At 36.4% G+C, this 19,150-nt stretch overlaps 1 protein-coding gene across 11 annotated transcripts in view; it reads right to left on the bottom strand.

Annotated features, from left to right (window-relative positions):
- Arhgap32 (Rho GTPase activating protein 32) overlaps positions 1-19,150 on the bottom strand; it is a 320,258-nt gene that overhangs the window by 51,925 nt on the left and 249,183 nt on the right. The window contains exon 1 of one of the 11 annotated variants that reach the window (XM_004862622.4): positions 971-10,919. The exons of the other annotated variants lie outside the window; for them this stretch is intronic. The gene's annotated coding sequence lies outside the window, so the exon portion shown is untranslated. Of the gene's footprint in view, positions 1-970; positions 10,920-19,150 lie in introns of those variants that run through there. 11 annotated transcript variants of the gene reach the window in all.

Here is a 19,150-nt window from a genome sequence, read left to right as displayed (position 1 = left end):
AAATGTAAACTTAATGTAAGTGATTTTAGATTTCTGCTCTCTTCTAGTAAATATAAAATACTATACAATATTAAAAAGAAGAGAAGTTATGTTTTCAGAGCATTACCATCTGACAGGTGCTTTTTTAAAAAGCCGTCTTAGGAAAAATTCTAAATTCTGAAATCCTGTATTTGTGGTTTTGAAAATTAAAAATACTGATTATCATTTAAACAACAGTGCAACAATCCTGACAAGAAAAATATTCAACTTCTTAACAGATCATTTGTGATTAAAGAGATAATACTGGTCCCTTGCATTGTTTTAATACATAACATAATGAAAAGCATTTATCACCAAGATCTAAGGGAGACCCACATAAATATGAAATATTATCTTAGTAGTAAACTCTGACTTAATACAAAATGTTTTATGGATGGAGGTGACCATCAGTGCTAATGCCAAAGGGAGGGTGCACAAAGCTTGAAGGAGAAGGGCAAAAGGGTCACTTCCTGGTGCTAATTGGAGTGGCCTCTATACAGCCTGCTACACTCACTCAAATAAACCAGGACTGCCTGTTTTTCACTAGTCAATACTGAAATATTATTAGCACACCAGGAAAAACATTAAAAACATACAGACACTGGTTGAAATATAGAGGTACTGTATGTTCTTTTAATCCTGAAAACTTTTACAGTATTAATCTCATGTCTGGAAAACATTAAGAAATAAGCTAACTGGAAAGAGAAAAACAGGCATTTCCTAAAACTGACTAGGAAAATAATGCCTACATGGTACAATTAACAAAACCCTATTTCAAAATACAAAACAAACATTAATACTCAGTTATTCAATTTCTAGATAATTACATAATGAGCCACTCACCTGAGAAACCAAGGTAACACGTGCCCAAATCTAATCTAAAAATACTCAGTGAAATATACCAAATGTTGTCTGAATCAAATATTTGAATAACTGATTGAGATATCCTTACCTCTTGCTTCTGTACAAGCTTTAGGATCAATATTTAAAATGATCCCAAGTGGCTATATTTAGAGTAAACTCCACAGAAAGGACAGCTCTGCATTCTGTGCAAAAGCGCGGAGAATGGATCGCAATCGCCCCGGCCCGGACCTTATCCAGTATGGGTGACTCCTACTCAGGTCCCCTCCAGCGTGGAGCAGGTGTCAGCTGCCTCAGCCCCTGTGGGCAGCGCAGGCCAGAGTGGGAGCCAGAGCGCGAGGGCTGCCTCCGGAGCGCAGTCCTCCTCTGTCAGCACCAACTGGGCGGCGACACCTCAGACGCCTGGAGCTCACACTGGCAGAACCGGCTCCACCAGCACGGCTCCGCCCACCAGCCTCTCACAGGTGAGCATTTCCGGTGCAGGAAACGCCCTGGGAAACTTGAAACTGACATTCACCTTTCTGTGTCTTTCACCTTTCCAAAAGTTACTATTTAGCTACTTACTATTACTTCCTATCGGAAACAAATGACCACACTTTAGGACCCAAGAAAATTAGATAAGTGGTCAAGGAGGAAGTATTGTTAGAAAAAAGCTGAATCAGGAAACTAGCAGCAACAGGGCAAGTAAACAACCCACTTCATAGCTTTGCTGATAATGAGCTGTGATTGTTATTCCACTAACGTGCTTTAAAAAGTATCAATTTACACAGCCTCTGTAAGAAAACTTTTGAAAGATAATCTCTTACTTAATCTCTTAGAGGAAAAACAGAAAGATTGCTTCACAACTGAAGATCCAGAAGGAAATCAATTTCCTGAGTATGGACTCTTTCACCCACTGTTAGGACCAGGATCTGTGTTTAGAGTTGCTGCCTCTCCCCCACCAGAAACATTCATCAGCAGAAGCAAAAATCCTCGGTAACTGTGCCAAGCTAACATTCAACCAGTCTCAAACTGACTTTCTAGAACATTCTTACTAGTTTTCTGCATAAATGCAATATATTCAAGAGATTCAATCCTTATACTAACACCACTCAACTGTGCTAACCCTATTAGAATTAAAGAAATAAATGAACTAGAAAATACTAATGTATTTTCTGTTCCAAGTGACCTTTTACTAATTCCAGTGTAAATTTTACTTTCAGATAGTTTGTCTTTAACAAAATGATATTATATCATTATTTTTATTCTGTTATATGCCAGGCACTATTCTACTTTAAAGAATTATTCATCAAGCCAGACATAGTAGCATGCACCCATAATCCTAGTAGTCTGGGAGGCTGAGGCAGGAGGGTTGCAAGTTCAAGCCCAGCTTGGGCAACTCAGCAATTTAGGGAAACCTTGTTTCAAAATTTAAAAAAATTAAAATTGGCTGGGATATAGCTTAGTGTGAAGGCTTTGGGTCTAATTCTAGTACTTCAAGAAAAAAAATCATCATAACCCTAGGAAATTCTATTATTATCTCATTTCACAGATAAAGAAATGAAGGCAGAGAAGTTGAGCAATTTGCAAAGGTGGCACAACTGGTAACTGGCAGGGATGAGATACCCAGGGAAAATTCATCATATGCCATGTCAAAGTCTGATGCCATTGACTGAATTTATTCTTCCTCTCTAAACACTGCTCTGAATGTAAAATTGCTGATAAATGTTAGGCCACAGAAAGAAAATAATGAATTAGTGTGATTTTAAAATATGAAAGATCACAGCGAATTCCATTATGTGGCAGGAACAAAACATTAATTTTTTTACCACTGGAACAACTATGGATTTATGGATTTTGCTGACTTAGAAATGAGGCTCTTAAAATTCATTCATAGTGGAGAAAGCAAACCCATACTTCTTTAATTTTGAACTAAAAACACCTCTCCCTTCTAACCTCTTCTTCAATCAATACTAAACACATGTAAGGGGGAGCAAGAGAAAAAGAAAAGAAAGGAGAAAGAGAAGGAATAGAAGTAGGGAAAGGGAAAAGAAAATAATTTAGAAAGCATAAATATAGAATGTATATAACAAGAACGAAAGCCACTCTGAGACTACTTCGTATAATTCATGATCTCCTCATATTACCTGAGATATAAACACAGATAGGAATAACTAAGTTCCACAAGTTTGCTAGGGTGTGAAGTAATTGCATAATTAATGACAGTAACTCTCACCTAACACCCAAAAGACTGTTCTCTAAGGCATATAAAAGTGCATGGTAAGAAAATGAAAGGTGGAATAACCTATAGATTTGGCATTCACACTGTGTTTGCAAATTCCTCTAGCTTCACAGCTGACATCTGGAATCAATTACTTCTCCCTGCTTTCACAGATCCCACACTGGGCTAAGGCACTATCATCTCATGCCTAGATCATTCCAGTAACCACTACCAGTCTTATTCTTCAAACTGTCCTTGCCTATTCTTAATTTAGCAACCAAAACGCCCCTTTTACCAAGGTAAATCAGCTCAAAACTATTACTGCCTTCCCATAATTCCAAATAAAAGTCAAAACCTCTACAAGCCCCTGACAGGGAATTGCCTTTCCCCTCCTCACCCCCATCTTTCCCATCGCCCTCTAGCTTGACCTGGCCTTCCCACTCATTGGTCTTTCAAAGAGCTGGACATATATCCAGGTCAGTATTTACTACTCCCTGACTCCCTGTCGGAAAGGCTCATTTCCCAGCTATGTGAATGTCCCCTCTTCATCTCTTTCAGGTCTTTGCTCAGAAAGAAGTAATCTTCTAATAAGTCCTTCCCTGACCACCTGGACCTCCTGGAATTAAAACCATGCATGAACTACATCCCTGCACTTTCCAGTCTCTGCACCCAGTGTTGGCCTTATTTTTCTTCACAGTATTTACCTATCAGACCGTATATTTCACTTGTTACCTCTCTTACTTTCATCACACTGGATTATAAACACCACAACAGCAAAATTTCTGTTTGGTGTGTTCAATGATTTATCCATAGCACTTACAATGCACTCAATGAAATCTTGATGGGGGATTGGGGTGTGTCTTAGTGGCAGAGCACTTGCCTAAGAATGCATGAGGTCCTGGATTCTATCCCCAGCACCACAGAAAATAAAATTAACAAATGAGTGGACACTGGAAATGACCAAAGTAACAACATGTTGCTTTACTAAGTAAAGTTGTCTTACATAGGACAAAAAGAAAACTGATGTAGGATTCAAGTCCTACTTCCAGCACTGACTAAGGGCTAAGTGGGAGGGCTTTTTGATAAGTATAATAGAAAATGCTCCTGTTTATAATTATGAACCATGAACTATTTCAGAGCATCCATCATGCATAAAAGAAAAAAATTCATGTAAAATGAAGTCTCTGCCTATAAGCAAGACAATGTAGGTGGGGAAAAAGACACACAGGAAGTGAAGCACCAAACTCAAAATGAGATCACTCACGAGCATACACTATTTCCAAGGGGGTGACACAAACAATAGCTCTTGAGGGCTAGGGGTGCAGTTGGGATCAGCATCATCAAACCACACGTCCCATCCTAGATCTCCTGAATCATGACCTAAGTTTTAACACGATCTCTTGTGGAACTGAATGAACAAGGGAGTTTGTGAAGCAGTAGCCAAGGAGCTAAAAGGCATGGTAAGTTACTTCAGGCAGGTAAAAGATGGGAAGCAAGGGAATGGGAAAGCCAAAGTATTCTGGGAGGAGAGTAAGGAAGCATGTCACTAAAGACGATTACAGATAAGAAGCAGAAAGAATCAGGGCACAAAGATAATTAGTTCCAATCATTATGACTAGATTAATAAAGATTTCACACATAATTCTGGCACAGAGGAAAATGACTAAAGTTTTCTGAAGATAAGGGTTATATAAGTTGTATTCTAAACATTTTTATTTAGTAGGAACTAGTAGGATGAATTGATTCAACAGGTATTAATTGTGCAATTATTCTATGGAGAGATAAAGATGAATGAGAGAGGTATTTGCCACCTGTAGGAGAGCAAAATTTGGAGAACATGTGAAATAACTGCTATTAGATTTGAACAGGGTTAGGGAGAGATGGGACAGGGAAGCTCTCGTAGTAGAAGTGAATTATGGCCTGAGGTCTGAAATATAAAGGGGGCTTCAAGCGTTCAGCCTCTACTTAACAGCAGGAGCAAAAGGCAAATTTTGAAGCCAAGTGACACATTCAGAACAGAGTAGATTCCATCCTAGCACATAGGGAAAATGACTTAACACAGGAGTGCAGAAAGGAAGGATGGCTGGAAATGCCACCATAAAATAAAAGTTTGGAGTTGCTTTACACATAGTGAGGAAAGGCTGAAAGATGTAATTAGAGACATTAGAAAGGATGGCTTAAAAAACCTAAAAATTAACTAGGTCCCCTAAGCAATTCTCTTTATTCTCAAGTTAGCCCCTTTTGGTCCCAATTTTTATTCTGTTCATATGGCCTTTGTAGAAATTCAAATACATTTTTTTACTCCTGTTGTATTTGGAAATACATTCCTTATCTCTAGCACCTCGCAGGGTTGCACTAAGATTAAGGTCCAATTAAACAGTTACAAGTATTCATAAGCTCTAAAGCATTTTACATGTTTCATCATAGAATGAGAAAATATTATCTTGACCTGCCCTTCTGCAATGCATTCAGGAAGAAAATTTCCCCAGGCATTCCTGAATGTCCCCACTCCCTAATCTCCTAATTAATTTAAAACTAATGATTTTAGTATCTGATTCTTAAAAGTATTAGCTTCTAGAACACAAGTAACCATATGTGCAATGGGAAGAACATTCAATTTAACACTCCAAATAAGAAAAGCAAAAACCGGGCCAGGGATTTAGCTCAGTGGTTTTGCCGCCTGCTGCGCAAGTGCAAAGACCCGAGTTCGATCCCCGGTACCAAAAAAAAAAAAAAGAAAAGCAAAAACTTTGATCTCTTTAACTCTGTGTATATATGTATGTACATCAGCAACTTCTTACCAAAGTGCCATGCAAACAACATGTCTATAAAAGAGCAAAGGGCTGGAAACACAAAGAAAAAAACTAAAGGAAACAAATAAAAATATAGAAAAAACTGTAATTAGGCAAAACTGCAAACAAGCAAGATAACAGAGGACCAATTTCTTAAAAGAACATTACCAAGAATTCTTTTCCTTTTTAAAAAAGGTAGCTCAAGAGGTCAAGTGTCAGAGCACTTGCCTAGAATGCCTGAGGCCCTGGTTAGAGGGGGTAGGGATGGCTGGGGCTCCATGATAGAGCACTTACCTAGCATGCCCACAGTTTGATCACCAGCAGTACACACACACACACACACACACACACACACACACACAGAGGCATGCACGCATACACGCATGCGCACTCACACAAAAGAATCTTGAATAAACATTTTTCATTAGACATATTAATTATTAAACCTTTCCCCCAAATAAAAACCCAGTCATTTCTATGTCTGCTAGAAAAAAAATCAGGTATCATCAAAAAAAGGAGACAAAAATGTATGATGCAAGATTTAAGTGACCATTTAAAGAGGCTCTTTCTCCCACCCCAGTGTTATAAAACTGCTGTATTTATTTTTTTTAAGTGGCATACTGTGATATATCAGCATGTAGATTTGTATAAAACAAGTATCTCCGTAAATTAAATAGATCTAGTTTCTAATATTCATGATTTTTAAGAGCAATGAATATTACCATGGACATGTCCAGGAGTCTTAAATGCCTTATCTTCAATCTTGGAAAGAATCTTACTTTACTTTTTAGGTAATGAAATTGAATATCCGAGAAGAAAATCAAACAATGTATATAAACACAGGTAAAAATTGCACAACTATTAAAACTCAAGGAAACCTGAGTGTCCTCTTTTCAACTGTATTGCTTTTAACAAAGTATGTAAATTAAATATTTGTGTTAAACAAAGTGTCACAAAACTGTCCACTTTTATGGAAAGGGTGCATTAAGAATGATCCCCTCAACTTAGCTATTAGGATACTATAGAGTTAAGAGGAGATTACAGTTTATTGTTCATATTTTATAAAGTAATATATGCTCACTGTAAAGGATTTAAACAATATGGAAGCAAACAGGAAAAAAATGAAATGTCTCTTTTTTTATTTCCATAGTTCAATTCTCCTTCCCAGTTAGGTATGTATATCTTTCCAGATCCTCTTCTATGGATTTACAATGGGATTATACTGTTCTGTAATTTGTTTTTTCTTTTAACAATTCTCCTGGCTAATGCACACTTCTACTTTGGCCTTTTTGATGGGTTCAAAGTACTTTACAATATAAAGTATCAAATATATTTTGAAAGTGTGATTTCCAACATTTGTGTGTTAAAGCAGTGGTGCAAAAATAGTCATGTGCATGGGAGGTATATTTTTAAAACTGCAAAGTGATCAATTAAAAAAATGGCAAAGACTTAAATAGACTTTTCTCTAAAAAAGATATACAAGTAGGCAACAAGCACATGAAAAGATGATATTTCTGTATAATCCCTACCTGGCAACAGAACATTACCAGAACTCATTTTCCAGACTCTCTCTCCAGCTCATCTCAATCACCTACCCCACCTGCTCTGGAAAGGTGCTGCCATCCTAACTCCAAACACCACAGAATTAGTCTTCAAGTAAGGATTCAAACACTATAGCATGTTCTTATGAAACAATACAGTGAAGGGAAGGGTGTGGATCTGGCTTTTCAGCTCAACTGTTTTTTTTTTTTTAGATACACTGTTAACTCCTCAATTGTTTAAAGGAATTCATTGAATGTTAGTTTCTACATTCCACCGTGTTTTTCCAGTTTTTGACAACTGAAAATAAAGCTCCTATGAACATTCCTGTACATGTCTCTTGACACACATACATGAATTTCTATGTATCTGTATCTAAGAGTGGAACTACTGGGCTACTGGGCACATACATTTGTGTCACCTTCAGCAGAGAGAGCCAAACAATGACTGTTCCAAAGCATGCTCCCACCAGCATTACTAGAAAATTTGCATCTTTGCTAACTTTTGGCACCATTGTTCTTAAAATTTGAACATTCTGGTGGTTGTGTATCAAGGAGTCAATAGGCTTTAATTTGCATTTTCCTAAAGACTAATGATGTTGAACATCTTCTCATATGCTTATTGAGAATGTTGGATATTTCTTGTAAAGTACCTGAATTTTCACTAACTTAAAAAAATAGTTTGCCTTTTTCTTACTGATTCTTTACATACTTTGGTTTCCAGACATTTGTGAGATAAATGTTCTGTAAATATCTTTCTCATTTTGCAATTTGCCTTCCATAGCATATTGTGATTAATTTCTTAATTATAATTAAGTTTAATTATTAAGCTTTCAGTTGTAATTAATGCTTTTTATGTCTAGTCCAAGGTCACAGAGATATTCCACTGGATCATCTTTTAAAAGTTTTACTGTTTTGCCCTTCACATACAAGTTGTACAGATCTATAATTCTCCTGAAAAGTATTTTTTTGCATGAGGTTAAATAAGAATCATCAGACTTCTCAGGGCCAGGGATTTAGCTCAGTGGTGCTGCTGCCTGCCTCCCAAGCACAAGGTCCCGAGTTCAATCTCCAGTACCGGAAGGAAGGAAGGAAGAATCAGACTTTTCTTTTTTTTTACACTCAGATGTCTGCTGACCCAGCACCCTTTATTGAAGTAACTGTCCTTTTAACACTGCCCTGTAATATCTTTGCTATGAATAAAGTATCTCTAAATATCACCTATAAGTAAAAGATATTTCTGGATTCTAGTCTGTTTTATTGATCTGTCTGTCTATTTTTGCATCCATACCAGTGTATAAATTAGTGAAATATTAAAAATAAATTTTTATATCTATTACAGTAAGTTTGTCATTTGTTGCTGCTTTAAAACTGTCTTAGGCATTCTTGGCTCCTATTTCCTTAAAAGTTTTAGAATAAGTTTAGAACCAGTCATCAATTTCCACAAAAGTCCCAAATAAAAGCCTGGGGCATGTATTAGAAACTACCCTGTTGGGGTCTGACCTTCAATTTCTGTTCCCCTAGTACTGTGACTTCCTCTATTCCACAGGCACACTCTAAACTAATGTTCCTGTATGCCATATGCTTCCCATACCAAGATTGCTTTCTTCTTTTTCACTTTAGCTCAGCAATTGTTTAGAGCTTTATTAACTCTTCAATACCTCAAAGAAATATTTTTCATATTTCTGTCCAATTTTTCTAACTGTTCTCAAGAGAGAATGTTTACTTAAATCTGTAATCTTCAATTTCCAGAAGTTCATGCCTCAAAAGTAAGCTTACCTTACTTCTCTCTTTTCTTCCTTCTTTCTTTCTGTTAGATAAGGTAGATAATGTAAAAAGATGTAGAATGCCAGTGTGGAAATTACAAGAAAGACCAAATGTTGGTATGCTCGTCCTGGCAATGAAAACTATGATATAAGAACTGAAGAATTTACTACATGAGCTTAAGTAGAAAGAAGAAACATAGTAGAAGGAAGAAATCACTGAACTTGAAGATAGGTCAATGTGGGTGTGGTATGTGTGTGGGGAATCTCCCATGATCCATGAGAAAACATTAAAGAATATAACTGGTGTATAAAGAAGAAGAGAGGAATACCTACACAAATAGAGGTATCTAAAGAGGTAAAGCTGAGGACATCTAAAACTTGATGAAAGGTATCAATAAATAGATCCTTCATAAATTCCAAGCAATATAAGTACAAAGAAAAACATTTGCTTTCTCTTCCTCTTTGGCTTAACCTCAAAACCAACCTCACACTCTTCCATCAAACCATATCCTGTGGTGATTGAAACTAAATGCTGATTTCTTATGGATATACTGCTGTTGCTTCCTCTCTCCCTCTCTGTCTGTCTGTCTCTCCCACCTCCCCATCTGCCTTCCCTTTCTCCTTTTATTTTTTCCTTTAAAGCATCACAAATATTTGCTATCTTGGCCAGTACGTGGTGACTCATTTTTATTTTCGTATACACAAGTAATTGAACATATTGAGAACATAAAGAACAGCTTTAAAAGGAAAAATTTTCCTATTACCCTTGTTGTGTAATAGGATAGAGGAGGTTTAAGTTCTTAGTCTCAAACTATAGCTGCATCTTTCAGATCTGCATCTAACAGTCACAGATGGCAATGTTAAAAATAAATAGAACATTCAAGTTGTTTATACTGTAGGCAAAGACAGTTTTAAAGTGTGAAACAAGCCCAAGGCTGACTGAATTTACATCATCCTTTTCAAAAATGTATTAAGAATGTACATTTTCCTATTCCAGCCCTGAAATGCTGCTCACAAAAGAAAAAAAAATAGCTTTTGAAGGTGTGTTCATTTTTATGCTAATTACTAATATAGAATTAACAGTGACTTGTAGGTCTTTGTATAAACCTATTTCCTACAACTATCAATAACTAACTTTCCCAATGTTAGAAGTTTCTGGGGGTTATTACTATTAAAAATGTCACTTTCCCCTTGCAAAGATGAGAAAGTATTTAACTGATACTGTTTTGAATGTCAAAGGAAACTAAACATTAAAAACTCAGGTTTACAGAAGATCTCTGGGTAAATGTTATAAAAGATGACTAATAAAAGTTAATTTTATACCACAGGAAAATGGATTAAAACAATGCACAAAAAAATCACAATTTTTGAGGGCCATTTTAGTCACTTTAAAACAGTGATGATGAAAACTATGATCATCTCAATAGATAGACTTTTTAAAAAAAAATCCAGCACACTTTCTATGAGCACACCCAACAAAATGGACTTCCTCAGGAGTCCTCAGGAATAAGGAACATCTATGAAAGCCCACACCTGACATCTTATTCAGTGCTAAGAGAGTAGATGTTTTGCCTAAGATTAGACATAAGTCAACGTGCTTGTGCTTGAGGTTCTACACAACATTGTACTGAAGATGTCACCAGGTAAATGGGGCAAGAAGAAAAATAAATGAAAGGCATCTAGACAAAAATGAAAGATCTCTATTTGCCAATGACATGACTTTATGTACAGAAAATTCCAAGGAATCCATTTTTAAACAATCAGAACTAATAAACCATGCAGTAAGGTTTCAGGATATAAAATAAAAATATTTCTATGCACTTGCAATAAACAGTAAGAAAATAAAATTAAGAAAAAAATTCTATTTACAATAACATCCATAAAGAACAGAATATTTAAAAATAAATTTAATGAAAGATGCAAAACTGGATGGTAGGAAATGGCAGTGAGGAGAAGGGAAAGGGAAGTAAAAAGAATCAAAACTGGATGTCAGGAGATGAAAGGGAGGAGAAGGGGAAGTAAAAAGAATCAAGTTGTGATATGTGTATGTGTCAATTTCCTTTGGTGACAGTATTTATCATGTACTACAAATATATACCAACAAAAATTTACTATAAAAAAGAAAATAGTAAGTTCCCAGGGCAGAGAAGCTCAGCCAGTCCCAGCACCCAGAAGGAAGCTCCCCTGCTGCCATCCCAGGCTCCTAGGGTAGAGAAGCTGAGTCGGTCCCAGAACCCGGAAGGAAACTCCCCTGCTGCCATCCCAAGTTCCTAGGGCAGAGAAGGTTAGCTGAATGGGAGCCAGAAGCAACCCCCCGCCCCGTGGAAATGAGAAGACACATAAACAAGCCTCAAAAGCAGACTTCCAGATCACCTACAGCAACCCCAAAGGGAAACAAAATGGAACAATCTGATACTCAACCACTTGGACTCTCTGAACTGGCAACAAAAGAGGATCTGGGAAAAATGAAATCAGAAATAATTACTCAGATAACAGCAAAGATTTTGCTCATGGTGCAAGGCATGATTAATAAATCTAGAGAGGACACAGATAAAAAAATAAAGGATCTGAGGAACATGATGGAATCCAAACATAGGAAACAAATGGAATACATAAAACAGATGCAAACAGATTTCCAAGAGATTAAGAACTCCATAGAAAGTCTGCTCAGCAGAATGAACCAATGTGAGGATAGAATTTCACATATAGAAGATAAGATTGCAATTAGTGAGGAGGAAAAGAAAAATTGCTTTAAAATTGTAAGGGAACATGAGAAATAAATTCAGCAGCTGCTAGATGATGCAAAGAAGAATAACATAAGACTTACTGGAGTCAATGAAGAAAGAGGAGAGAGTGCAGATGACATAAAAAAAACTGTTCACAGAAGTGATGGCAGAAAACTTCCCAAGCAGGGGAAAAGAACTTGACATACACATAAGTGAGGCATATAGGACTCCAGCTAGCCTTAATCCAAAAAAATCTACACATAGGCATATAATAGTTAGGATTCCAGAAATCCAACAGAAGAACAAAATTCTACAAGCAGTGCGAGAAAAGAAACAAATCACATAAAAAGGAAAGCCCATCAGAATCACAATAGACTTCTCCGTGTAAACCCTCAAGGCAAGAAGGAAAACAGCCTCCAACCCAGATTGATGTACCCTGCAAAACTATCTTTCAAAATTGATGGAGAAATAAGATGCTTTCATGATAAAGAGCACCTCAGGAACTTTATGAATACCAAACCGGCACTCCTAAAAATTTTAGACAATACCCTAGGAAAAGACAATGAGGATCATAACCCCAGGAAACCCAGCAGAATGAATTCATTGGGTGTGACAAATTAAACGCAAAGGGGGAGAATCCAAAAAAAAGAAAAAGTCATGACAAGGCTTTTAAAACTTTTAACTTCATCTCCCTAATGAGTGTATAATTCAATCTTGTTATTGTACTGATTAGTATTTTTCTGATTCTCGAGTTGCATACCATTCCTTGTGCTATACTGGCTATTTATCATCTTATGTCTATGTTTTAATTGGGTTGTCTATTAATGAGCTCTAAGAATTATTTATATATTCTGGTCATAGGTTATATGCAAGGTAAATATGGTCTGTTTAAGGACTATTTTCCATTTTAATGATGTCATTTAAAGTTCTAAATTTTGATGGAATCTCATTTATCAATTTTTTTCTTTTATACACCATGTTTTTTGTATCCTAGGTAGTTCTTGCCTACCCTGAACTCATAAATATTTTCCCTTATAATTTCTTCTTAAAGTTTTAGACTTTTAGACTTTTTTATTTAGGTTCATAGATTCCTTCAAGTTATTTTCATGTATGGAAAAAAAGGGTTGAGGTTAATTTTTTATATATGGATACCAGGTGTTCTAGTGCCATTTGCTGAAAACACTATTTCTTCCTCAGCTCTTGAATTGAGTTTATATTCTATAAAATGCTAATGTTAAATAATCTTTCAAAACTCAGTGGACCATATATGTGTGGTTCTATTTCTAGATTCTCTGTTTTATCCCAATGATCTATATGTCCTTCCTTACACCAACACTGCCTTGATTACTGTAGCTTTAGAAGAAGTCTTAAAATTGGGTACTAAACGTCTTGCAACATTGTTTTTGTTTTTAACTTTTCCAGGTCCTTTGTACTCCTACATAACTTTTAAATTTCAATATCCAATTCTTCATTTATAGCAAGTATACACAGACCTGAATTTTTATATATACCTTGTGTTTTCTAATCCTGCTAAATTCAAGTACAAGTTCTAGGGGCTCCTCAAGATTTCTTAGTATTTTCTCTGTAGATGATCATTTCATCTACATCTAAAGATTTTGCTTCTACCTTGCCAATCCTATCCTAGTTGTGTCATTGTATTGCCAGACTATTTTGGTGGGGACTAGGTTTCAAAGTTTAATGGACAGATAAAGAGTAAGCATATCTGCCCTTGTTCCCCACCTTAAGAAGAAAGCATTGTATCTTCTTCATTCATATAAGGTGTTCTTGCTGGAAGTATGGAGTATATGTCTTTAATATGTTGAGAAGGTTCTGTTCTACTTCTAGTCTCCTGATAGCTTTTACCATGAACAGCTGTAGAATTTAGTCCAATAGTTTTTCTCCAACTAGTGACAGGATCATATGGCTTTTTCCTTTACTGTGTTAAAATGATGACTTTTGGGGGTGGATCTTCCAATGCTGAACCAACACTGCCATCCCTATAACAAAACCACTTTCTACATCCTGCCAGATCTGACTTCTAATAGTATGTTTTGTTGCACAAATTTCTATCTATGTTCATACTTTTTTCTTCTATTATCTTTATCCAGTTTTAGGATTAGCACAATGTTGAGTTCCTAAAATGAGGGGAGAAGTGTTCCTTCTCTTTTCTGCTTTAATTGTTTGATATAATTTATCAGTTAAAATGTTTATGAGCCTGCTGTTGTCATATAGGTAGGTTTTCAAGCTAGGAATATACTTTCTTTAATAGGTGCTATTCAAATTTTATATTTCTTCCAGAGTTAGTTTCATTAGTCTTCCAAGTTACTTCTTAGAAGTTGTCAAATTTATTTCAAAACGATTTTTGTAATATGCTTTCTATATCCTTTTAAATTCTGTAAAATCTGTGGTAATGTCTCCTAGATCTTGATACTGTACTTTTAAACATGTATAACTGATATTGTGTAACAGGAAGAAAAGGTCTAAAAGAGCAGGGGAATTGGGAGGGGTAGGGGAAGGGAAAAAAGGGAAAGGAAAAAATACGAGAAGAGGAAAAAAATGGAAATAAGGTCTTTGCAAATAGGGAAGGGTGGAGCGGGTGAATGGAGGGAAAGGGAAGGGGAAAAAAAAATAAGAACCAAGAGACTCATGTAATGATACAAGATCCCAATGATGAATGTAACTGTATTTTATACCTAAAACGTACCAATAAAGTTAATGGGGGAAAAAAAAAGAAAATAGTAAACACTGAAAGAAGTTAAAAATTATCTGAATAAATGGGAAAATATTTCATGTTTGGGAATTGGAAGACTTAATAATATTAAGATGGTAAAATTCCCCAAACTTATACAGATTCAATACAGTCCTTATCCCAACCCCAGCTGACTTCTTTGTACAACTGACAGGGTGATACTAAAATTCACGCAGAATTACAAGGGACCTAAAAAAGTTTAATCCACCTTTTATTTATTTTTTATTTTTATTTTTTTGGTACTGGAGATTGAACTCGGGACCTCCTCATGCTTACGAGGCAGGTGGGTGTCACTGACCTAAATCCCTGGCCCTCAACGTTTTAAAAGAAGAATAAAGTACAGGATTAATACTTCCTGATTAAAAAACTTAACATAAAACAATAATAATCAAGGCAGAATGGAACTGGCATAAGAGCAGACATATAGATCAATGGAACAAAACCGAAAATTCCAGAAATCAACATATGTGTTTAAGGTCAATTGATTTTTACAAGGGTGTCAACACAATTGAATGGGAAAAAAATTATCTTTTCAACAAATAGTGCTGGGACAACTGACTGAATATCCACATGAAGTTGGGCCCATCTTACATCACACATAAAAATTAGCTTTAAAAAAATGAATCATAGGGCTGGGGTTTAAGCTCAGTGGTTCCAGCACCTGCCTTGCAAGCACAAGGTCCCGAGTTCAATCCCTGGTACCAAAAAAAAAAAAAAAAAGATCATAAATTAACTTATAAAAATCTGTGACTATAAACTCTAGAGTTGAAGATAATCTTTATGACCTTGGGCTAGTCAATACCTTCTTAAAAGACACCAAAAGCATAATTAACAAAAGAAAAATAAATTGGATTTTATAAAAATTAAACTTTTTTTGTTCTAATGGATACTATCAAAAAATGAAAGAGAACTCCTAAAATAGGAGAAAAAACATGTAAATCACTATTGTCTGGCAAAGAACATATCTAGAATATATGAGGAACATTTACAACTCAATAATAAAAAGACAAATAACTCAATTAAAAATGGGCAAAGAGGCCTCATCCAGCCCCCACCAGGCACATCGGCGAATGCCTGAGAGAAGTCCCCGTAGCAGCAGGGAACCCGCCCCATCCAGCTCATGCCCACAGCAGCGATCCACTTAGCCACGCGGGTACCTGCTGGACCCCTCCCCCCCTTCCTCTGGCCTCTTGGCTGTACCATCACCCAGCTCCACACTACAAAGACACAGGACACCAGACCACCAGACCACTGTACTAGGTAAGTTGGAGGGATCATCACCTCCCATCAGAACCTGAACTATCTTCAGGGGAAGGGCAGCTGGAACCTACAGGAGAAGAGGGAGCTCAACTTGGGATTTGCAGCCAGGAATCTGCCTGAATCGCACAGGTCTGGGACTGGCTTGCTGGGACTCAATGACTTATATCTGCACACTGCTACCCATGTTGTCTATTGTGACAGCAGAGACATACCCTGAAGGAGGCCCTTCATTTTTATTTCCAAAATTATTATTATTGGTTTGGTTTTTTTCTCTTATTTTTATTTTTCTTCCTACTCTTTGCAATTTTTTTCTCTTCTTTTTTTTTTTCCTTCTTTCTTTTCTCTTTCCATTCTTTCTCTCTCATGCTCACTCGCTTGCTGCCCCACATTGTTCTTCATCACCCTTTTTGTTCCTGTTCTGGCCCTAATTTGAATTTCTTCTTTTTCTTTTCTTCTCTTGCCCTTGTCCTCTGGCCTCACTGCTAACCTCCCCCTATCCTTCTACCTATCTAGCCCTCCCTCCCCAACTCCCTCTAACTCACCATCCCGAAGGGTAAAGTTGCTATATTGAAGAGTTTATTCACTATAAACATATGTTGGGCTGGTCCTCGATTTTGATTTAATTCACACAGTTAAAGGTGACAGATCAATAACTACCATTTTCTAAGATGTACTTGATGCAATGGTGTTGGTGATTGTATCACTTGGGCTAAGGTGTTGTTATTGATCTAGTCAGTGGTCCTTCCTGGTGTAATGAAAATGAGATAGTCTCAGAGTCATTAGAGTCTCAAAACCTAAACACAAGCTATATCTGGAAGACAAATCTGAAAAGCAATCATTTCACAAGGGTTTTAAACATAAGCAACAAAGATACCTACATTAAGCAATTTTGAAATATCAACCCAGGAATTAAACCAAGGACAGTACCAAAAACAAAAATGAGAAGACATATAAGCAAGGCACAAACGCAGGCTTCCACACCACGAAAGGGAAATTCTGGGGGAATTGAGGTAGAAAAATCTGGTTATCAACCACCTGGACACCCTGAACTGATAGCACAGGAAGTAACAAGGCAGATGCACGAGGCTCTAGAAAAATTCAAAGCAGAAATAATCTCCCAGATAAATACAGAGATGGTGAGCAGAGTGAAAGACATGATTAGAGGCTCTAGAGCAGAAACAGATAAGAAAATAGACGAGATCAGAAACATGCTGGAAGCCATGAATGCCCAGCATCAGAAAGAAATGGAAACCATGATCGGCCAATATAAGAAAGAAATGAAATCCATGAAACAGATTCAAACAGATATTCAGGAGATTAAAAGCTCCACTGAAAGTATCCACAGCAGATTAAGGGAATCTGAAGATAGAATATCAGATATGGAAGACAGGATCAAGGTTAAGTACCATGAAAACAGAGATTTCTTAAAAATAGTATGGGGCCATGAGAAATCAATCCAGCAGCTGCTAGACGATGCAAAGAAGAATAACATAAGACTGATAGGAGTCCATGAAAAAACAGGAGAAAGTACAATTGACATAAAAAAACTGTTCACAGAAGTAATAGTGGAAAACTTCCTAGACAGAGGTAGAGAATTGGACATACAGATAAGTGAGGCATATAGAATTCCAACTAGCCACGATCAAAAAAAATCTACACCTATACATATAATAGTCAGGATCCCAGAAACCCAATAGAAGAACAAAATCCTACAAGCAGTTAGAGAAAAGAAACAAATCACCCACAAAGGAAAGCCCATCAGAATCATAGCACACTTCTCAACACAAACCCTCAAGTCAAGGAGAGCCTGGAGTGAAGAATTTCAAGTCCTAAAAGAAAATAACTTCCAACCTAGACTGTTGTATCCTGCAAATTTATCTTTCAAAATCGATGGGGAAATTAGATACTTCCATGAGAAAGAACACCTGAGATACTTCATGAACACCAAACCAGTACTCCAAACGATTCTAAGCAATATCCTAGAAATAGAAAATGAAGGTCACAACTCCATGAGGCCCAACAGAGGGAAGCCACCAAGCAAGGTAATGATAATGGCTATCTCATAAGGTTTTATAGGAATTGAATGGATGTACATACATAAAACGCATATAGTAAGCACTTGTTAAATGTTACCTATTACTATCCCAGTATGTTGGGTACCAGAAGACCTACAGGGCTCTAGTTTCTCACCAAATGAATATGACACATAATGCTTACCATCTTTTTTGTGTATGAGCTTAAGTTTCCTCACTCTCAAATATCATATTTTCATAAAATCATAATTCATTTCAATTTATAATCATCAGACATGTGCCACAGCCATTCTTTCTGGGGTGAGGTAGAATCTCAGTGTTGTTTTCAACTGCATCTCTCAAATGACCAGTGATGTTGAACATTTTTTCACTAAACTTGCTGGAAGATAAGTTAGGTAGAACTCTTGAAGACATTGGCATAGGAAAAGACTTTATGAACAAAACCTCAGTAGCATGGGAACTAGCACAAAGAATCAACAACTGGGATCTCATCTTACTAAAAAGCTTCTACACTGCAAAAGAAACCAGCAACAAAGCTAAGAGACAACCTACAATGTGGGAAAAAAGTTTTAGCAGCTGTACCTCAGACAAAGGACTACTATCTTGAATATATAAAGAACTGAAAAAATCAGACTCCTCAAATTAAAAGACCCAATTCAAAATTGGACATCTGAAATGCATAGACATTTCTCAAAACAAGAAGTAAAAGCAGCAAATAAAAAAATGGAAATGACATCTATGTAAATAGGGAAGGGTGGAGGGGGCGCACAGGTAATGGGGAAAAAATAAGAACCAAGATACATCATGTACAGGTACAAGCACCCAATGACAAATGTAAACATATTGTATACCTAAAATGTACCAATAAAAGAACTTAAGAATTTAAAAAAAATGGGCAAAGAATCTTAACAGACATTTCTCCAAAGAAAATATACAAATTACCAACAAACACAAAGATGATGACTATTAATAGCCATAAGGGAAATGACAATTAAAACCACAATGAGATACTTCACACCTGCAAAGATGACAATAAAAAAAAAATCCAAGTAATAATTTTGACAAGAAAATGGAGCAACCAGAACTCTCATACCTCACACATGGGACCAGAAATTGGTGCAATTGACAGTTCATCAAAAAGTTAAATTTAGAGTTCTTATCTGATTGCACAATTCCACTCCTAGACAGATACCCAAGAAATATGAAA

The sequence above is a fragment of the Heterocephalus glaber genome, unplaced genomic scaffold (genome assembly GCF_053883595.1).
Source record: "Heterocephalus glaber isolate CG9 unplaced genomic scaffold, H.glaber_assembly_v1.0 deba00001446, whole genome shotgun sequence".
Lineage (NCBI taxonomy): Eukaryota > Metazoa > Chordata > Mammalia > Rodentia > Bathyergidae > Heterocephalus > Heterocephalus glaber.
Note: the sequence above shows the minus strand (reverse complement) of the source record. Positions and strands in the feature narration are given on the sequence as shown.